The sequence below is a fragment of the Pinus tabuliformis genome, chromosome 2_2 (genome assembly GCF_031772625.1).
Source record: "Pinus tabuliformis cultivar Carrire ecotype Pingquan chromosome 2_2, CPIR1, whole genome shotgun sequence".
Classification (NCBI taxonomy): Eukaryota; Viridiplantae; Streptophyta; class Pinopsida; order Pinales; family Pinaceae; genus Pinus; species Pinus tabuliformis.
This window is the reverse complement of record NC_142300.1, coordinates 707,771,165-707,794,156: the sequence shown is the minus strand read 5'-3', so window position 1 is coordinate 707,794,156 and position 22,992 is coordinate 707,771,165. Positions and strand designations below refer to the sequence as shown.

General features: G+C 34.6%; 2 pseudogenes across 2 annotated transcripts; both read right to left on the bottom strand.

Annotated features, from left to right (window-relative positions):
- Positions 1 to 13,559: 13,559 nt before the first annotated feature.
- On the bottom strand, positions 13,560 to 14,600 carry LOC149194636 (catalase isozyme 1-like; annotated as a pseudogene). The gene is made up of 2 exons (XR_016254555.1): positions 13,796 to 14,600; positions 13,560 to 13,682 (listed from the first exon to the last, which is right to left on the bottom strand). The product of XR_016254555.1 is annotated as a catalase isozyme 1-like (transcript).
- Positions 14,601 to 17,608: 3,008 nt separating this feature from the next.
- LOC149194635 (catalase isozyme 1-like) lies at positions 17,609 to 21,050 on the bottom strand (annotated as a pseudogene). The gene is made up of 4 exons (XR_016255098.1): positions 20,246 to 21,050; positions 20,043 to 20,132; positions 19,123 to 19,262; positions 17,609 to 18,005 (listed from the first exon to the last, which is right to left on the bottom strand). The product of XR_016255098.1 is annotated as a catalase isozyme 1-like (transcript).
- Positions 21,051 to 22,992: the final 1,942 nt, after the last annotated feature.

Genomic DNA, 22,992 nt, shown 5'->3' with positions numbered 1-22,992 from the left:
AGCCAACATTATGTTTAAAAGGATCAAGTACATGCGAGATTGTAATTACATGATGTTTTTTTGTTAAACATATAACTATCTTGACACGCTCATATAGCCAAGTGAATTTCCATGGGTGGATTATTAGAAGAGGAAATGGGTAAATGTCAAGGCCAACTTTATTTTGAAAAGAATTAAAGTGTTACATAAAAGACAAAAAAACAATAATTAGTAAATTCATCATAGTCTACTCAGGGAAAAAGAAACAATAATTGGTAATTGATCCATGAACGGTAAGTTATTTCTTCACAGCTATAAAACACTTATATTGATATAAATATAAATATATTAATAAACATGTGAATCATTGTAGTTATAAATAATTTAAGTGTCGGTGTGCCAGACAAGATGATGTTCTACTTTGAGGAACATTTAGCTTTTTAATATAAATGTCACCCACTCTTCGGATAAAAAACATATGAATGTCACGCACGCGAATGTTTAATTTAGCTTTTAATTTAATTAATATAAATGTCGCGCACGCTCACTTGATTCTAATGTATATACAAAGTGCTTTGTTTATAAACAATAATAAAATAATAGTTGAGATGCACTCTTTGGCAATTCCCATGTCACAAAGATAATATATGTCGGCCATTTTTGTCGGGTCGGTTACCCTATCTTATTTTTTGTTTTGTCTAAATTTGTTTTTATTTAACGTTGTCTAAATTAGTTTGTATTTATTTATAATTTTTTATATTAGAGTCAGAGAACTTTTATTTATTGAGAATTTCTTTTTGGTAATAATTATATAAGAGATGTTTTGTTGATTAGTTTCGAATCAATTCATTGTTAAGATAACGCGAAAAAACTATTATTTTGATTTGATATTTTTAAATTTAATTATTTTTAGATAATTTAAAATTTTGAAAATAAAATTTAAAACTTATAATTTTTAATAAATTTTTAAATATATATATATTTTTAAATATATTTAACTTTAATATATTTTAAATATATTTGTGTTTATTAACCATGTATTTTTTTTATTAGCAAAAATAACAATGTATTAATAAATTATTTTGTAAATACAATGTAACTAGATGTCTTAAGGGCATTTATGACGATAATAATATGTAACTTTCTTAAGGGCATTTATGACGATAATAATATGTAAGTAAAGTTGAATATGTGTTTACATATTAATTTCCGCATTTATGACGATAATAATATGTAAGTAAAGTTGAATATGTGTTTACATATTAATTTCCAAGAGTAGTTAAAGAAAATGCATTGATATGAAAGGGATTCAATTTTTTCCATGAAATATATATTTTAGGAAATCATTTAAGTATTTTTTTTTATTTTGAAAATAGTATTTATTTTTATTTTGAAAATAGTATTTATAATAAATCAAATATTAATATATATGTAAATTAATTTGAATAAAAAATAACACTTATTTTTCTTAATCATCTAAATTAAATTTAATTAATAAAAAAAATAAATTAAAAAATGTATAATATTAAATAATATTATATAAATAAATTATTCTCAAAATAAAATATAAATATAGTTAAAATAAAATTTTAATAAATTATTTTCAAATTTTTGGTTGGTAGGACTTAGTAGACTGCATTGGGAAGCACTTATTTAATTGGACATTTAAAACTTTAAATAGGTTAAATAGAGCGACTCTTCTGAAGGTTGTTCTCCAAGCTCTTCTAGTGTTTCAGTTGTTAGCCCTCCTGATTCTTAAGGCTATCTACAGGGAGATCATAACTAAATTCAAGAAATTCCTATGGAGAGGAGCAAAAAAATGTGAGAAGAAATCGACACTTGCATTGTGGTCGAAAGCATGTCTCCCGAAGTTAGGTGGAGATTTGGGTCTAAGAGAATCTGAATTATTAAATAAGGCTATGGGAGAAAAAATGTGGTGGAGGTTGTTAGGAGGAGGATAATAGATCTGGAAACGAATTTGGGACTTCAAGTATAGCACTCATACTACAGTTGAGGAGAAATTTCACAAGAGAGATTTCTCAGTGGGTTCTTTAGTATGGAATATGGCGCAATAAATTGAATCCATTATTCAAGACCACATGTTTTGGGATATCCAAAATGGGCAGACAATGCAATTCTGGAGCGATTCATGGATGCAACTTCCATGATTGGATGACAAAAAGGACCTTTAGAATCTGAAGAACTTTACTACAACTATTGGGGTGTGTAAAGTAGTAGAATTTTGGTCCGACCCTTAGCCACGAGACAAATGGAGGGAATGGAGGTTTTATTCCTCTTGGTCAGAGAATCAATTAGATCATTATTGGCCTTTATTGGATGATGTTCTTTAGGAAAGGAGAATCCAAATTTCTCATGATCATGACAAGCTGCAATGGGTACATAAACCCATAGGAATGTTCACGGTAAAATAAGCTTACGAGTTAATTGCATGACACTAGGGTCCTCATTTAGATCCACTATGGCAACACATTTGGTCAGGGAGTCTATGGTCGAAGGTGACCCTCTTCGTGTGGCTTGTTGGTTGGGGAAGTCTTTTAACTTGGGATATGATAAGAAAAAGGCTATTGTGAACCTTCTCTTTGTCCATTATGTCGTCAATTGGAGGAAACCATGGAGCATATTCTGAACACTTGCGGTTTTATTGATATGTTGTGGGACAAAGTGTTACAACTCTTTGGTCATTTGGACCATGCTATCAACAGTATAAAAGAATCCCTAGAAATATGGCACCAAAATCTTTTCAACAACCTAGTGATCAACCGAGCATGGATCTTGATCTAGGGTCTCCTCCTTTGGAATGTTTGGAAAGAACGAAACTAGGTACTCTTTCAGAACAAGGCCCCCCTTAAGGAATTTTTCCAGGAAATTACTATTAAGAACCTCAAGGAAACCAATCTATCTGAAAATTGGAAGGATGATGATCAAGGAATAAAGCAGCAGACCTCCTGCGCAACTAAGGAAATGGGTCTATTAAATTATATTTTTCCTCGACCTGGCCTCTTAGTCAAAGCCTAAATTGGTTAGAAGAGATGGAGAGAATCCTTGCTAGTGATAACGACTCCCTGATGGGGGTGCACACTTCAAAAGTTCAAGCGTCTCGGGGGGCATTTCAAAACCCATATGAGCATACAGTGAATCCATGAAGTCGTTGTGGAGATATCCACCCATGCAGTAACATGGGAGCTCCTGCATTCATGATGGGTTGCATTTATTAGGCAGAATGGGGATGGTATCCACTCTCTATGTAATGACGTGTTGTGTATTTGGCAAGGAGTAAATCTGGAATGGGATACCCCTACTCTTCATAGGGAGGGTTAGCATCTTGGTTAGTGTGCAGGGTCTAAGAGTCATTGGCTATTATCCTCATTCCTTTATTCAACTCGAAGGATGGAGGTGTTAATGGAAAATCAGAAAGTCAAAAATATTTTCTTATGATAATAATTACTTGTGATATTATTTTGTTCTTATTAAATTTCTTATGTTCTTCTTTTATCTTTGTTTCATCAAGCAATTATCAAATACAAAATATGAAGATTGGGGACACCATATGTAGGCAGACACCCAGGGAAAAACCCCTATACAAGGGAAAACTCAGTAAACAACTCTTCCTTCAGTAGTTTCACAAGACAATACGAGATAATCCAAGACTCTTTGACATAGACACAGACTTCCTCCAATCACCAAGTCAACCCTTCCTTCCTCCTTAGATGATAACCTTCCCACAACAATTTTGACCTATAACTTCGACCTCTCCAATAGCATAACTTCAACTTCTCTAGCAGCAGAACTTTGATCTCTCCAGCAGCAGAATTTCAACCCCGACAGTAGCCCAATAACTTCGCATGAGAGAGAGATAGCCCAAAAACTTCAATCTTGTCCTTCTCTTACAATTCTCCTTCTTCTCTAAGAACTTCACACTTTTTCTTCTCCTCCTTCTTGTGTATCGAACTTCTTGAGCAAGTGAGTAAATGGATCGAACTACACTTCTATATATAGCCTCTTTTGTGGGTCGAATTACCCTAATGTAGGCTGACTTCATCAGGTAAGGGCTGACTTGGTGTGGAGGTGACAAATGACTTATTTGACTCAATAATAATCCTTTTTACATGATTCAAAAGCCCAAGAAGGGTCTCATAAAATGGACAATGACTTTAATGGCTCTAGATAAAACCTAGAAGTCCTCAATGGGGACTTTGACCTAAAACATGATGACCCAAGAATGAAACCCATGCTTTAATAAGTCATAATAATAGTAATATTGAAAATTTCTTTTTCTTTCTTTTGATAAATGCATTTATGAAGACCAAACATAGTTACATTCTTCAATAGGAAGGATTGTTCCTACGCTAATGGTCTTTGGGCATACTCGATGCGAGGGACTTCCTACAAAATTACCTTGCTGCTCGTGGATCAAACCACAAATTTTATGCAAATTTTTCCTAGTAACATTGGTGTTATTATTCATTTGGGCGTTCTATGGCTTCTTTTTTGGGTAATTCATGTGAAATTTAAAATATCGGGGTGTCTTGGTGGGGTGTCCTTTTACTTGCTTTGTTATGATTTTGTAGAACTTCAAAACCCGAGGTGGTTTTTGAATCATAAGTGTGCCTAGATGTTGTTTGCAATGGTGAAATTGGGTTCCGGGGAACGCTGCCTTATTTAGTTTCGTATCTTGGGTCCCATAGGTCTGTTTTGTTGGGGACCTTGGCCTTTGTTCCTATGGGATTCTGATCTCTTAGCCTTTTAGTTTTGATGGGAAGTTGGGCTCCTCGGTTCAAAGTTCTGGTCCCGGTTCATGTGTTTCCTTAAGTTTTTTCTTTTTTTTATTGTGGAGGGTTGGTGTGCTATGGATAACAATTTGAGGAGTTGCAAGTAGGTTGTGTTGTGTTTTGGCTTTCTATAGCGGTGCGTCTCTGGGGGTTGTTTATTTTAGTGTGGTGTCAGGGACCTTTCATAGTTTTGTTGTGTTCTTTAGTGTTGGTATGCCTCCTCTGTGGTGGGGAGATGATCCGGATTTAAACAGGAACACAATAAAATACAGAGATAACCATAAAGACAATTATGCAGCAGAAATAATACTTCATTTCATTACTGTAAAATACTGAAATATGCTTACAAATAGAAATGGAAATAACCCAGCTAGGGCGATGGTAGCTTATCTCTGAGAAGAGATGTGTCGGGTACATGCCTCTGAACTGTTCTCCAAAAATGGTGTTACAATGAGGCTCGAGGGACTATTTATTGTTGAGAAACAATGGAAAACCCTTCGCATTCCAAAACCTAACCCTAGAAGATGAAACGCCAAATTGTGGGCCCCGTTTTTGGGTAAGTTGGTACATCAACTTCCGAGGGTCGCGAATTGGTCGTACTATCTCCGTTTGACGCACATGATAGCCCGTTGGAAAGATCTCTCTGAGGACTACGACAAAAAAGACAATTTTTAGAAAGAAAAATCGTTGGCGGTGGATTCCCAAAAAATGTCATTTAGGGCCTCAAAACAGCTCCGGAAGTTTAGGACCCGAAAAACTACTAAAAATAGTAAACTGTGCTATAATTAAGGAAACAGAAAAAATGAAAGAGACAGTTGTGGGGGTCCAAATGGGATAGGTGGGTGGCCACCAACATCAACCTGGATCAGGAGATAGGCACAATGTTGACAACTAGGGACATAGACGAGTCTCCTCTCGCTAGGTCTTTACAAGGTGACGAGATGCTTCATTGCCTCTTGCTCCCCATGCTTCTTCCCATACAAAGGAGGACATTCACCCTCAGGGCACTCTGGATTCATTGATTCAGTCTCTTCTTTCAAATGTGCATCAACTTAATAGAGCTTGTCAGAAAGACCACGTTGAGTTCCTAAAAATGTTTGGTCACCTTCAGCATACTCAATGTAAACTTCATGACTGGTTAGAAAGCCTATGGCGCAACCAACACTGCACATTGGAGAAATTAGAAAGATTAGATGAAAGATTGGACCACATGGAGGGTCATGTGCATTTTGACTATAAACCACGTCCATCTTCGGGGGCTGACCCACGCAATCTGGCTCCAGTAAATTCATTTGACTAGGAATGACTATTGGTGTTTTCTATGTTATGTATGTATTTTGGCTGTTTTGCCGTGTTAATCTCTAACTATCTTAGGATCTATGCATATTTTCTATGCTATACATTTTAGTGTTTGGGTCTTTACTTGTTGGCCAATAAATCCAGTAAAAATGAGATCGACAAAATTTTAAAGATATACGTGAAAATTTTTAATTTTCTAAAATAATAAAAAACAACAATTTAAAAAAATAAAATAAATTATATTATAAATATCTCAAACTTAAAATTATTTCAAATTCATAACATCAATATTTAATAATACCCCTAATTTTCTAAAATAATAAAAAACAACAATTTAAAAAAATAAAATAAATTATATTATAAATATCTCAAACTTAAAATTATTTCAAATTCATAACATCAATATTTAATAATACCCCTAATATAATAGAATAGAAGAGTAATAGAATAGAAGAGTAAAGAGAACAGATTATTATGTAATGGTCATCTCTTTCTTGAAAGTATATCTTGTGCACTTCACTCTCCTTTGTAAATGGCCAAAAAAGTGTACTAACAAGGAAAGAGGGACTCAATTATAAGGGGGCCTTGGCCAAAAGAATGTACTAACAAGGAAGTAGGGACTCCCATGGCCAGAGGGATGTACTAACCATGAAATAGGGACTCAATTATGAGAGGGGCCGTAGCGATAAGAAAGTATTAGCAAGGACGGAGGGACTCAATTATGAGGAACTCACCTTTTCACTTATCATCGATGGATTGAGTGCAACCACCGGTACATGGTCTACACCGTGGAAGCGGGCATTTTGTGTTTCCAACAAATATAAAATTTCATAAGTGAGAGTGTGTTAATTCCCTTTTAACTATGGTTTATAGTTTATAGGTAATTAATTTCTTTCATTAAAAAAAATTTCAAAATGTTAGGGTGATCATTGTAAATGATGCACCATTGTCACCAGGTTTTTAATATGTGCCTATTTCAAAGTGTTTTAATAAAATGTATAAACCGTGAAAAAATCAATATTATTGTTTTTTTATTTATAAATTAATTAGACATAAACATAATTTTTTTCAAATATTCAAATATATATTTAGATAATGTATAGTTAATATATATATTATTATGTTGTGAATTTTGAAATTATTGATACATTTAATTTATTGTTTGTGTAGCTATAAGCTATGGTATCTAAGTCATTAAAATTATTAGGAGATTGCATTTGGTTTGGGCCACACCAGTGCTTAGTATGGCTAAATTTTTTCCCGTAGAGTTTCGAATCGGTGACTTTTATGCCACATAGTGCCTTGAAAGAACACCCTGTCACCCGCTGCGATACACCCCGTAGGCATAATTAATACTTTTATTAATCATGTTGATGGACATGTTGATTTTCGAATAATACTTTTATACTTTTAATTTAATTATCAATAATTATTCGGTGGATGGTAGAGATTTAACCTCCATAGAATATTGGAGAATATTCATAATAAACTAATCAAATATTTAAATTTATTTTTAAATTAGTTATGTATTTTTTCCTTTTTCATTAAATTCATTCATTATAAAAATGTCATGAGGACAAGTCATATGAAATGAATTATGGTTTTTGTATGTGGCATTGATAAGCTATGGTATTGTAACAAAATCTATTTACAAATTAAAAATCTCCATGATACAATGGAGTGAATCTCCATGATTAAGATTCTGGTTACATCCTCTTTTTTAAATCTATATATTAATTATTTTATTATCAATAATAATAATAATCATACTTTTAAATAAAGTTATAATTTAGATAATTTAGTGATTTTTTTAATTTCAACAACCTGAGATGTATAAATGTATAATAAAGTAAGTGTTTTCATGCTTATTATAAATTGATATCTATCTACATTTACTGATTATTTAATTTATATGACTATGCTAATTTTAATGAATCATTGATATTATATTTATTGATTTTAATATATAATAAAAGTGATGAGGATTCCTTGTATCTGGCGGTTGGCTCGTGAATTTGAGTTCGGTTGCGGTCCCTACCACGACCACGATGATCGGTCCCACGATCCTTGCGAGTGCCTCGGCCCCCTTGTGAAGTCGGTCTTGCCATAATCGTAGACGAATGGTTCCTGGAACAATAATGAAACCTTGTGGTTCATTGTTGTCTTTTGAGGTTTCGCAACGCTGAAGCGACCCTTCAATTTGAGCCAAGTATAATCTTCTAGAGCATTAAGAGGAAGAACATTATCAATAATAACGATGATGATTAATGCAACATGAGATAAGATTAGAATTCCTTCAAATGGTATGGGGTGACCACCCTACTCCCTCCATTTATTTCTTTTAATGATAAACATGATCTTTATTGCTCTAATCCCGATGGATCGCATCATCTTACTTGTATGGAAATAATTTATAATAAAAGTTTAATTATTTATAAAAGAATATTTCTATATGATTTTTATTTTTGTTTATATATATATAATTTTTAAATTTTTTTGTCAAGTTGTCTGTGATCTTCTATGTTTGACTTATGGCTTGAAGAGCTATGACCTCAGGGCACTTAAGTCGTTAAAGTCACCCATCTGTCAAAGTCACCCAGGGATCGTATCCAACCTGTGCCACACCAGTCCAAAGTTGACTAGATATTTTAGCATGTCTCCCCTCAGGATCAAACCTTATAGGGCACTGCCACCCCATAAGGTTTGATCCTGGGTCATCTTACTAATGAAACACATACTCCTCAACAGATTGTGCTAATAAGACTTAACAAGCATTTCTAATTTTATTTTTATATTATTTTATAAAAAAAGACTAAAATTTAATGTAAAGATATATTTTTCTTTTATTTCACATGTTGACTCCATTGTATATCTATTCGAATATTTTGTTATTTATTTCTTTATGACTTAAGTATTGTCCTTTGGATGCATTACATTTGTACATCCTATATGGACGATAAGAAAAGTGACATCTTATGGAAATGTTTAATTATATATTTATTTTTAAATTGAGTTGGTTAATTTTTTATTATATTTTGTTTTATTTTTTAATATTCATTTGTTTATTAAATTGTGTGAGTTTTAAGATGATTATAAGTTTAATTTTTGGGTTGAGAAATCATGACCCAAGGGCACCTAAGTCGTCAAAATCACCTAGGGATCACACTTGGTTTGGGCCACACTAGCTCTTAACATGGCTGAGATTTTGCCCACTGAGTTTGAAATTGGTGACCTTCAAATCACGGAGTGCCTTAACAATACACCCCATCATTATGTATTCCACACCCAGTAAGCTATTTAATATTATTTTTATTTTATTTTTTAGCCCAAATAGTTAATAAAATAATTATTTTCCTCCGCCAAATTCAAATTTTAAATTTCTCTTTTTCATAATCTTATTATTAATCATTAACTTTTACAATTTCAAAAAATCTAATATACTTTAGCTACCATCTTCAAAATAATAAAAGATTTTATTTTATTTTATTTCTTTAAAAAAAAAATACATTACACAAACAAAATATTGTTAGTAAACTCTCTCGTAGCACATCAGGATATCCAAACATTCACCACTCACTTGGGAGCTGATAGGGTGAAAGACTTTTTGCAAGACAATAACCGACAATCGAAATGGCGAGAATGGAAATCTGCCACCCATTTTCCAGCTCATGATCCACCCTTGGATTGGGAGGCCCTAAGCTTGATTCTCCAACAACGCCCTATTTTGTTCTTCCTCTAGTTAATTGGTCATGGCAAGCTTCTTACGTGGGAAAAAATCAGGAATTTTTTTTTTTTTTGGGCCTTTCGCGGTGTTGTCTTTGTTGCAACATCCTCGTCTCACCCGTTCGGAAATAATTTATAATAAAATTTTAATTATTTATAAAAAAAATATTTTCATATGATTTTCTTTTCGTATATATATATATATATATATTAATTTTTTTGGTCAAATTGTATGTGATCCTCCAGGGTTGATGTATGGTTTGAGGAGTTGGGACCCAAAGACACTTAATCCGTCAAAGTCACCTAGAATTTGTCAAAGTCACCTAGGAATCCCACCTAGCGTGGGCCACACCAGTCATTTCTAATTTTTTTTTTTATATTCTTTTATAAAAAAAAGTTAAAATTTAGTGTAAAAATATACTTTCCTTTTATTTCACATGTTAACTACATTGTATGTCTATTCAATTTTTTTTAAATTTCTTTAAGAGTTAAATATTTTCCTTTGCATGCATTACATTTGTACATCATATCCTTTGCATGCATTACATTTGTACATCATATATGGACGATACCATAAGTGACATCTTATGGAAATGTTTAACTATATATTCATTTTTAAATTGAGTTGGTTATTTTTTTATTATATTTTGTTTTATTTTTTTTAATAATTTTCTGTTTATTAAATTGTCTAAGTTTTAAGATGACTACAAGTTTAATTTTTGGTTTGAGAAATCATGACTGAAGGGCACGTAAGTTGTCAAAATTACATAGGGATCATACTCTGGGAAAATTTTATGGATGGAATTTTTTCTTAAAGTTTAGAAGCCTTGTCGAATCTTACTAGTTCCTAATATGAAAACTATAAAATCTCTCGTGATATTTTTGTAACAATATTCAAATTCATGATGATTTTATATAGTTTTTGTAAAATATTGGCGATTTTTAGGATAAAATAATTTGATAGTATAAAAATTGGATGAATTCGTTTTAAAAAGAAAATAGAAATTAGCGAATTGTTTTTTTGGAAAAAGCATGGAAAATTAGCCCACTTGCGAATATTAGCCCTTAAAATTTTCCTTGATCACACTTGGTTTGGGCCACACCAACCCTTAACATGGCTGGAATTTTTCCCACTGAGTTTGAAATTGTTGACCTTCAAATCATAGAGTGCCTTAACAATACACCCCACCATCATCTATTGCACACTCAGTAAGCTATTTAATATTTTTAATGTTATTTTTATTTTATTTTTTAACCCAAATAGTTAATAAAATAATTATTTTCCTCTACCAAATTCAAATTTTAAGTTTCTTTTCTTCATAATTTCATTATTAATCATTAACTTTTGAAATTTCAAATAATTTAATATACTTTAGCTACCGTCTTCAAAATAATAAAAGATTTTATTTTATTTTTATTTCTTTCAAAAAAATACATTACACAAACAAAATATTGTTAGTAGACTCTCTCATATAAAACCCAACTTTTCCTAATCCGATTAAAAAATTTCTCTATCACAACTCTCTTCTAATTCTTTCTTGACAACTTGTGAAACTTGAATTTCCATATAGCACGTGTTTGGTGTTTAATATATTAAGGGATACCAACCTAGATCCATCGTAACTTAAGATCTACCAAGCAGCAAGAGGAATAAAATCTCGAGATGCAAAGCTTTTTTTGAGTGAAAAGAGATTTGATCCCTCTCAACACTTGATAAATCTAGAGTTGAGATGAAGTTGGGCTGGTTTAATTCCCCCCTTTAAATATGGTATATTCCATGAATACTATGGGTTCTCATAATCCCGGAACTCAAAAACCGCCAATAACTTGACCATATCAAATTTACTTTTTGTTTTTCTAATAGGAATGAGTACATTCCATTTAGTGGAATAAGTAACTGCGTACATAATACTTGAACTCACGAAGTCCGGGACACAAAATGTGTGCCATACCACTCAAACTAAATTCCTTCAACAATGTCAAATTTACTTTAACTACAAATAATAATAACTAGCAATTGCCCCAAAAGGAAGGTGCAAAGAGAGGCCGATAGAAATGTTAAATTGAAAGGAATCAATTTTCATTCAAAATAAAAAATATTATAAGAATTCAATCATCCAAATTAAATCTCAATAAATTGCCCAAAATAAAATAAATCCTTAATCAAAATTATACAAATTATTATTCTTCGTTTCTCTCAATTATGTATGTAATAAAATCCAATCATTCTCTCAATTATTTATATAATAAAATCCAATCAATCATTCTCTCAATTATTTATATAATAAAATCCAATCAATCATTCAAAATTAAGCACATCAAGGCAAGCCAGTCTGCTTGCCCCAGAAATAGCATCTCAATAAACATAAATACATTTGAAGAATACAAATCAGTTCACATAGGTAAAAGATTACCTCAATAAGGTAAAAAATTACCTCAATCTATTGTGTTCAAGATATTTAATTAATTCAATAACTATAACCGTTTATATAAAGGGGGTTATACTCAATCAAAGTAGATTCATCACGCAGAAATTTACACTTCAATTTTCTTTTTCTCAATAAAGATGAGGAATCAGAACTTATCCAGAAATTTACACTTCATTTTTCTCGTTCTCAATAAAGATAAGGAATCAGAACTTGTAACAAAACTGAAGAAAGCAATCAACCCTGCTAAATACTTGTTATCTGAAGAAAGCAATTAACACTGATAAATGCTTATCGATTGAAAGCTGAAATCTTGCCAATTTACTTACAGATGCATTAATCACATCTCATTCCCAGATCATGGATATGAGCAAATTGGAAAATCCAGCATCTCCGAAGCTTAGGCTTTTATGATAATAATTTAATGTTTGAGATGAACCAGGAACTATATATACCAATCTAAACGGCCGGCCCTCTGCAGCTTCTTGAACTTGAGAGCAACAGAAAGACCAAAATAATTGCTTCTTGAATTTGAGAGCAACAAAAAGACCAAAGTAATTGCATTGGATCGGTGTGCAGAAACCTCCTCTGCACTCTCTGGCCATCAGGGAAACGGACACATACCCTACAAATATTGAGCCCTTTATCTTCTTGTGGCTCCTCCGGCAGAAATGACACTAAATGACGTTTGGCTTCTCTTGAAGATTTAGCAGCTGGTAGATCACAACAAACTAAAAATACGCATTAAGATACGAATCTCATTTAGTACACATCCATCTCACTATTTCCCCACCAGATAAAGTTGAGGATTGGCAATTAAGTGGACCAATGTCTGTTCTTACTTCATAGTAATATTGACTAGAAACAAATGTTGCATGGTTGTTCTAAGATGTTCCAACACTGTCCTTTCATGATCAGTTGCCATGAAAAGACATCAAGACATCACTGAAGCTTTCCATGTTCTAAAGATGCAACAAATATAGTTTCATGATCAACTGCCATAAAAACGCATCATTGAATCTTTCCAGTCAAGAAGAATGACATGAAAGAAATATGCTGATGGTGCAAGTGAAACCATACAACCCAAAGTTCTAGTTTGACAAGTTAACAGAGAAAAAGCATTGGTTATCCTCCCAACGAAGACGTCGTGTCAGAGCTCAATCTGGACAGACGTACGAAAAGAGGATCCATTTCAACAGGAATTTTTAGGATTTGTAAAGAGAAATTGTTCATATTCATGAAACAATGCAGGCAAATGAACTAAAGAGTTTAAAACTTTAACCCAAGCTTTAGAGGAAGTCTAATGATTTGTTACACGTTTAAGCTTTAAATCACAGATCTATCACCAAATTCTGGAGAAGTGGTGAGATCTTACCTTCTCCCGCTTGCCAGTATGGGTATGGGAAGGAATGGGAAATCTCTCAGCATGACGAACTGGATCGAACCTTGATGGAAAGTAGTTGACCTGTAATTCCAGCAATTGTTTTGTAAAAATCAAATCTCTCCATGAACATTGACTCGATGTCCAAGTAATACGAGAGGTATTGAAAAAGAAAAAGATTAAAATTATTTACCAACCTCTTGATCCCTGTGCATGAAGTTCATGAATCCCTCATGATGATTATTGTGATGTGCACACTTGGGTGCATTGGCTGGCAGCATCAAATAGTTGGGTCCAAGTCGATGCCTTTGTGTATCTGAGTATGAGAATATCCTTGTTTGGAGTAGCTTATCTTCAGTGTAATAGACACCAGGAACAACAAGAGCAGGAGCAAATGCAAGCTGCTCGTTTTCAGCAAAGAAATTGTCAATATTCTTGTTCAAGACCATGCGTCCTACAGTTTGAAGAGGAAAGATATCCTCGGGCCAAATTTCGTAACATCTAAAGGATCAAAGTCATATTTATCCTCATCCCGAGGATCCATTGTCTGGATAAAAAGTTTCCATTCAGGATAGTTGCCTGCTGCTATAGAATCATAGAGATCCCTGGTTGCATGACTGTGGTTTGTCCCACCTACTACAACTGCTTCATCATCCAATAGACACTTAACTCCACAAGTAGGCCTCCAATGAAACTTCACATAGGTTTGCCTCCCAGCCTTATTAACAAGGGTAAAGGTGTGGACACCAGACCCATCCATATGCCTGTAGTTTAAAGGGATTCCAAGATCATCAAAGAGAAAGGTGAACATATGCAAACTCTCTGGGTGGTGAGAGAAGAAATCTCGAATCCTCCAGTCTTCTTGAATGTGACTTTTGGGATTTGGTTTCAATGCATGAACCATGTCTGGAAACTTCATACCATCGCGAACAAAGAATACAGGAAAATTATTTCCAACAAGATCGAAGTTCCCCTGCAAGAGAAATGAAAATCCCATGAGCTATATGGGAAAAAAAAATGGGGTAGCATCAATTACAGAATAATCCTTTGAAAGAACTTTCAAAAATAGTCAAATATTTGGCCAAAGAATGCAACAATTTTGATCATAAAAAACAAATGCCTATTGCAACATACAAGACAAGAAACTTCAAAAAGAAAATGATCCATAAACTTTCTACTCGAACAGAGTTTAATAGAAGATGCAACCTCAATTATCAAAAACGTAGATGTCACTTTCAGCAGGGTACTACCTATATACCAGGGTTCCCCGTACTTGCTTTATTCTGTAAATGGCACTCCCATCTAAGGAAGGATTCATAAAACCAGTGTTGAAAGACTGAAATTGTAGCTATTGCATCAATCCAGAAGACGTTGAACACTTTTTTTATGGAGGCACCTTTTACCAAGCAGGTCTAAAGACGGATACAAGGCCTCTGTAGAGGTTAGCAGGGTACTACCTAGATACCAGGGTTCCCCTTACCTGTGCTTTATTCTGTAAATGGCACTCCCAACTACAGGAAGGCTTCATAAAACGAGTATTAGAAGACAAAAATTGTAGCTACTGCAGAAAGCAAGATGGGAAAAAAATTTGAATTACCTTCTTGTGGCTATGCTTCCTCTAAGCTTACTTATTATTAAATTATGTTATGGTTGTTCGAGAAGAGCGACTTTTCTCTGATGAATATTATGATATTAGTAATATTAGTAAAGTTTACTAATATGTTGGTAATGTTACTAATATGCTTGAAGGTAATTCAAATCTTTTTCCCTTCTAATATTATGATAAACTTATATTCATCATGATATTAGTAATATTAGTAAAGTTTACTAATATGTTGGTAATGTTACTAATATGCTTGAAGGTAATTCAAATCTTTTTCCCTTCTAATATTATGATAAACTTACTAATATTAACTTTACTAATATCTTAAGCTAGGTAATTCTAAAAATGCTTCATCTTGTTAAGACTGGTTCGAACGGAAATTGGTCACCGAAACCATCTAAAGCAGCCTGCTTTTGCATTAATCACCTATATGACAGAATACCTGCTTAGATTGCAATACATTATACCTGCTTAGATTGCAAGCCTGCAAAATTTCGCATTCCTTGAGATTAGCCAAAAAGTAATAGATATGACAAGGCATCGTCTGAATTGCAAATTAGCCCCTCACCTCTAGGCAGGAGGAATGCTGACATTGTTGGACCCTGGGGTCAACCTTTTCGAAGGGGCCTTTCCATATGAGGTCGGGCGTTCTCCTTCCTTAGAAAGAGATTATCAACCATAATCATCTGAATGGACAATACGAAACAGTCTCTCTGTAAACACCGGATTTTTTTAATCTGGGCATGAAAAGGAAGGTCTTGGAAGGACACATATCTCCCAATCTTGGTGTATTGAGAAACATCACAATGTTAGATATGTCGTACAATCAGGCCCAAGAGCCATACCAGATGGGTTCGGTAAACTCTTAGAGCTCAATGTGTGGCATTTATCCTCAAACTAATTTACAAGGAATATACTATATAAACTCAATAACTGTTCCAAGATATTCAAGTTGCATCTAATCATAAATTACACTGCCTCTTTTCACTGTGACAAAGTTGCCAGACTCGAATCTTCAGAGAAACAACAATACACCTGAAAAGTATGGACTCCATTTCTGGTTTTCGAGGGGTAATACCATTGCATGGTAGTGAGAAGAAGCCTGAAAGACCATTTCTAGGAATATTTGAAGTAGCTTAAATTGCTCTCTGTCAAAATAATAAATATTAAAAATAAGTTAATAACCATTTGAGATATAAGCATGCAACTTAACGTGTGTAGTATGAAGTCAAATGCTCGATTTGTCAAATAATTAACTTCGATGTGTAATTTCTTCAGAGTTGGATGACATACCATCTTTAATTTATATAAATGTGTCATACAATCAGCTTTTTAAGAAACTTCTAGGTTCTTGGAATAATTTATCGACAACATTTACATTTTCTTCTTTGGGAAATCCAGGGTTGTGCTTCATGTATAAGCTATATTTGCAAAAGTGGAAGTCAAAGTAAGAAAAGACACCTCATATCTAATATAATACGTATCGTTCCTTTCTGCTTTGGCCAGGTTTGCTGTTTTGGATACATAATATTTATTACATCTGTTTCGGTCAGATTTATTTTTTTTTCCACCAGAGGAATTTGTAACTGAGCCAATATTGTACTTTATTCACACAAGTCAATTTGAATCACCACAGTTATAACTTTTAGGTGTATACATAAGTTTTTCCTGCCGATCTGAGTTACACCAAACCTCCCCACACATGGTATTTCATTTATACTATCATGCCAGTTAAGCTGCCATTATTTCATTTACACGATCATGCCAGTTAAGCTGCCATTTCTATTATAAGAATATTGTATTACGATGAAGAAAAACAAAAGTCTCTCAAACTAAAATGCAAGACCTGGAAAAATAGGTCCCAATACTATCTTTGTTCCCTGATAAAATGAAAAAAACGGATTCCCGCCAATCCTGCGAATGTTGTAATCTTGAACCTAATAGTCTACTATTATAACTATTATAATCTTTGGGCACCAATTTGGAAAGCCTCTGGTCACTCTACAAATCACAAAACTTAGCAGATTTGGAAAGCCTCTGGCCACTCTCCAAATCACAAAACTTAGCAGTCATAAGACGGGAAGTCGTTAAACGTGTTCGAATAAGTTACCGTTATTTCTAGTCAAACGTCGGTAAATGACCGCACTCGCCACATTGTGGAGTTCCGTCATCTGATATAAGAAAACTTGCGCATATTAAACATTACACGAAGCCCTTGCATTCGAATTTCCATGGCGATTCTCAATTCGTTTCTCCAGGCTGTTCTGCTTCTCGTAATTTCCTTGATCTTCCTCCGACTGGTTCTCTGGAGGATCTGGCGCTACAGGAACCTGCCCCCAGGCCCCCGGCATGGCCGATTGTAGGGAACCTCCTTCAGATCGGATTTGCCAGCGGTGCCTTCCAGAGCTCAGTGAAGAAATTCCATGAGAGATACGGCCCAATATTCACCATGTGGCTCGGTCCCCGCCCTCTGCTGATGATCGCCAGCCGCGAGCTTGCCCACGAGGCGCTCATACAGAAGGGCTCCCTCTTCTCTGACCGCCCGCCTGGCGGGATGCAGAAAATCTTCAGCAGCAACCAGCACAGCATCAGTTCGGCCGCATACGGGCCGCTGTGGCGGAGCCTTCGCAGGAATCTGGTTAGCGAAGCCCTGAGCCCTTCGGCGATGAAGGCGTTTGGGGAGGTGAGGGAATGGGGCATCGGCCGCCTGGTGGAAAACCTGAGGAATGAAGCGGCTCGGAACGGGGGAGCGGTGAGCGTCGCGGATCAGTTCCGAAACGCAGAGGAAGACCGAAATGTCAGACCTGAATGGGACAGATGTCAGGTTCATGAATTAACAAACATAACAATGAACAGAAATTGCAGGATTTCCCGCTGAATGTGTGGACGCCTGTCATTAGGAGATTGCAGAACTGCCGGTTCCGACGCTCTAATCCGACGCCATGTGTCAGCATGAGGAAGAAAGGGACGACGAAAGGTCCCTTTCAAAGGAAGGCCTATCGGCCTAATAATAAAGATATCAATTTTTTGTTTTTATTATTTTATATTAACTAGCAATTGCCCCAAAAGGAAGGTGCAAAGAGAGGCCGATAGAAATGTTAAATTGAAAGGAATCAATTTTCATTCAAAATAAAAAATATTATAATAATTCAATCATCCAAATTAAATCTCAATAAATTGCCCAAAATAAAATAAATCCTTAATCAAAATTATACAAATTATTATTCTTCGTTTCTCTCAATTATGTATGTAATAAAATCCAATCATTCTCTCAATTATTTATATAATAAAATCCAATCAATCATTCTCTCAATTATTTATATAATAAAATCCAATCAATCATTCAAAATTAAGCACATCAAGGCAAGCCAGTCCGCTTGCCCCAGAAATAGCATCTCAATAAACATAAATACATTTGAAGAATACAAATCAGTTCACATAGGTAAAAGATTACCTCAATAAGGTAAAAAATTACCTCAATCTATTGTGTTCAAGATATTTAATTAATTCAATAACTATAACCGTTTATATAAAGGGGGTTATACTCAATCAAAGTAGATTCATCACGCAGAAATTTACACTTCAATTTTCTTTTTCTCAATAAAGATGAGGAATCAGAACTTATCCAGAAATTTACACTTCAATTTTCTCTTTCTCAATAAAGATAAGGAATCAGAACTTGTAACAAAACTGAAGAAAGCAATCAACCCTGCTAAATACTTGTTATCTGAAGAAAGCAATTAACACTGATAAATGCTTATCGATTGAAAGCTGAAATCTTGCCAATTTACTTACAGATGCATTAATCACATCTCATTCCCAGATCATGGATATGAGCAAATTGGAAAATCCAGCATCTCCGAAGCTTAGGCTTTTATGATAATAATTTAATGTTTGAGATGAACTAGGAACTATATATACCAATCTAAACGGCCGACCCTCTGCAGCTTCTTGAACTTGAGAGCAACAGAAAGACCAAAATAATTGCTTCTTGAATTTGAGAGCAACAAAAAGACCAAAGTAATTGCATTGGATCGGTGTGCAGAAACCTCCTCTGCACTCTCTGGCCATCAGGGAAACGGACACATACCCTACAAATATTGATCCCTTTATCTTCTTGTGGCTCCTCCGGCAGAAATGACACTAAATGACGTTTGGCTTCTCTTGAAGATTTAGCAGCTGGTAGATCACAACAAACTGAAAATACGCATTAAGATACGAATCTCATTTAGTACACATCCATCTCACTATTTCCCCACCAGATAAAGTTGAGGATTGGCAATTAAGTGGACCAATGTCTGTTCTTACTTCATAGTAATATTGACTAGAAACAAATGTTGCATGGTTGTTCTAAGATGTTCCAACACTGTCCTTTCATGATCAGTTGCCATGAAAAGACATCAAGACATCACTGAAGCTTTCCATGTTCTAAAGATGCAACAAATATAGTTTCATGATCAACTGCCATAAAAACGCATCATTGAATCTTTCCAGTCAAGAAGAATGGCATGAAAGAAATATGCTGATGGTGCAAGTGAAACCATACAACCCAAAGTTCTAGTTTGACAAGTTAACAGAGAAAAAGCATTGGTTATCCTCCCAACGAAGACGTCGTGTCAGAGCTCAATCTGGACAGACGTACGAAAAGAGGATCCATTTCAACAGGAATTTTTAGGATTTGTAAAGAGAAATTGTTCATATTCATGAAACAATGCAGGCAAATGAACTAAAGAGTTTAAAACTTTAACCCAAGCTTTAGAGGAAGTCTAATGATTTGTTACATGTTTAAGCTTTAAATCACAGATCTATCACCAAATTCTGGAGAAGTGGTGAGATCTTACCTTCTCCTGCTTGCCAGTATGGGTATGGGAAGGAATGGGAAATCTCTCAGCATGACGAACTGGATCGAACCTTGATGGAAAGTAGTTGACCTGTAATTCCAGCAATTGTTTTGTAAAAATCAAATCTCTCCATGAACATTGACTCGATGTCCAAGTAATACGAGAGGTATTGAAAAAGAAAAAGATTAAAATTATTTACCAACCTCTTGATCCCTGTGCATGAAGTTCATGAATCCCTCATGATGATTATTGTGATGTGCACACTTGGGTGCATTGGCTGGCAGCATCAAATAGTTGGGTCCAAGTCGATGCCTTTGTGTATCTGAGTATGAGAATATCCTTGTTTGGAGTAGCTTATCTTCAGTGTAATAAACACCAGGAACAACAAGAGCAGGAGCAAATGCAAGCTGCTCGTTTTCAGCAAAGAAATTGTCAATATTCTTGTTCAAGACCATGCGTCCTACAGTTTGAAGAGGAAAGATATCCTCGGGCCAAATTTCGTAACATCTAAAGGATCAAAGTCATATTTATCCTCATCCCGAGGATCCATTGTATGGATAAAAAGTTTCCATTCAGGATAGTTGCCTGCTGCTATAGAATCATAGAGATCCCTGGTTGCATGACTGTGGTTTGTCCCACCTACTACAACTGCTTCATCACCCAATAGACACTTAACTCCACAAGTAGGCCTCCAATGAAACTTCACATAGGTTTGCCTCCCAGCCTTATTAACAAGGGTAAAGGTGTGGACACCAGACCCATCCATATGCCTGTAGTTTAAAGGGATTCCAAGATCATCAAAGAGAAAGGTGAACATATGCAAACTCTCTGGGTGGTGAGAGAAGAAATCTCGAATCCTCCAGTCTTCTTGAATGTGACTTTTGGGATTTGGTTTCAATGCATGAACCATGTCTGGAAACTTCATACCATCGCGAACAAAGAATACAGGAAAATTATTTCCAACAAGATCGAAGTTCCCCTGCAAGAGAAATGAAAATCCCATGAGCTATATGGGAAAAAAAAATGGGGTAGCATCAATTACAGAATAATCCTTTGAAAGAACTTTCAAAAATAGTCAAATATTTGGCCGAATAATGCAACAATTTTGATCATAAAAAACAAATGCCTATTGCAACATACAAGACAAGAAACTTCAAAAAGAAAATGATCCATAAACTTTCTACTCGAACAGAGTTTAATAGAAGATGCAACCTCAATTATAAAAAACGTAGATGTCACTTTCAGCAGGGTACTACCTATATACCAGGGTTCCCCGTACTTGCTTTATTCTGTAAATGGCACTCCCATCTAAGGAAGGATTCATAAAACCAGTGTTGAAAGACTGAAATTGTAGCTATTGCATCAATCCAGAAGACGTTGAACACTTTTTTTATGGAGGCACCTTTTACCAAGCAGGTCTAAAGACGGATACAAGGCCTCTGTAGAGGTTAGCAGGGTACTACCTAGATACCAGGGTTCCCCTTACCTGTGCTTTATTCTGTAAATGGCACTCCCAACTACAGGAAGGCTTCATAAAACGAGTATTAGAAGACAAAAATTGTAGCTACTGCAGAAAGCAAGATGGGAAAAAAATTTGAATTACCTTCTTGTGGCTATGCTTCCTCTAAGCTTACTTATTATTAAATTATGTTATGGTTGTTCGAGAAGAGCGACTTTTCTCTGATGAATATTATGATATTAGTAATATTAGTAAAGTTTACTAATATGTTGGTAATGTTACTAATATGCTTGAAGGTAATTCAAATCTTTTTCCCTTCTAATATTATGATAAACTTATATTCATCATGATATTAGTAATATTAGTAAAGTTTACTAATATGTTGGTAATGTTACTAATATGCTTGAAGGTAATTCAAATCTTTTTCCCTTCTAATATTATGATAAACTTTACTAATATTAACTTTACTAATATCTTAAGCTAGGTAATTCTAAAAATGCTTCATCTTGTTAAGACTGGTTCGAACGGAAATTGGTCACCGAAACCATCTAAAGCAGCCTGCTTTTGCATTAATCACCTATATGACAGAATACCTGCTTAGATTGCAATACATTATACCTGCTTAGATTGCAAGCCTGCAAAATTTCGCATTCCTTGAGATTAGCCAAAAAGTAATAGATATGACAAGGCATCGTCTGAATTGCAAATTAGCCCCTCACCTCTAGGCAGGAGGAATGCTGACATTGTTGGACCCTGGGGTCAACCTTTTCGAAGGGGCCTTTCCATATGAGGTCGGGCGTTCTCCTTCCTTAGAAAGAGATTATCAACCATAATCATCTGAATGGACAATACGAAACAGTCTCTCTGTAAACACCGGATTTTTTTAATCTGGGCATGAAAAGGAAGGTCTTGGAAGGACACATATCTCCCAATCTTGGTGTATTGAGAAACATCACAATGTTAGATATGTCGTACAATCAGGCCCAAGAGCCATACCAGATGGGTTCGGTAAACTCTTAGAGCTCAATGTGTGGCATTTATCCTCAAACTAATTTACAAGGAATATACTATATAAACTCAATAACTGTTCCAAGATATTCAAGTTGCATCTAATCATAAATTACACTGCCTCTTTTCACTGTGACAAAGTTGCCAGACTCGAATCTTCAGAGAAACAACAATACACCTGAAAAGTATGGACTCCATTTCTGGTTTTCGAGGGGTAATACCATTGCATGGTAGTGAGAAGAAGCCTGAAAGACCATTTCTAGGAATATTTGAAGTAGCTTAAATTGCTCTCTGTCAAAATAATAAATATTAAAAATAAGTTAATAACCATTTGAGATATAAGCATGCAACTTAACGTGTGTAGTATGAAGTCAAATGCTCGATTTGTCAAATAATTAACTTCGATGTGTAATTTCTTCAGAGTTGGATGACATACCATCTTTAATTTATATAAATGTGTCATACAATCAGCTTTTTAAGAAA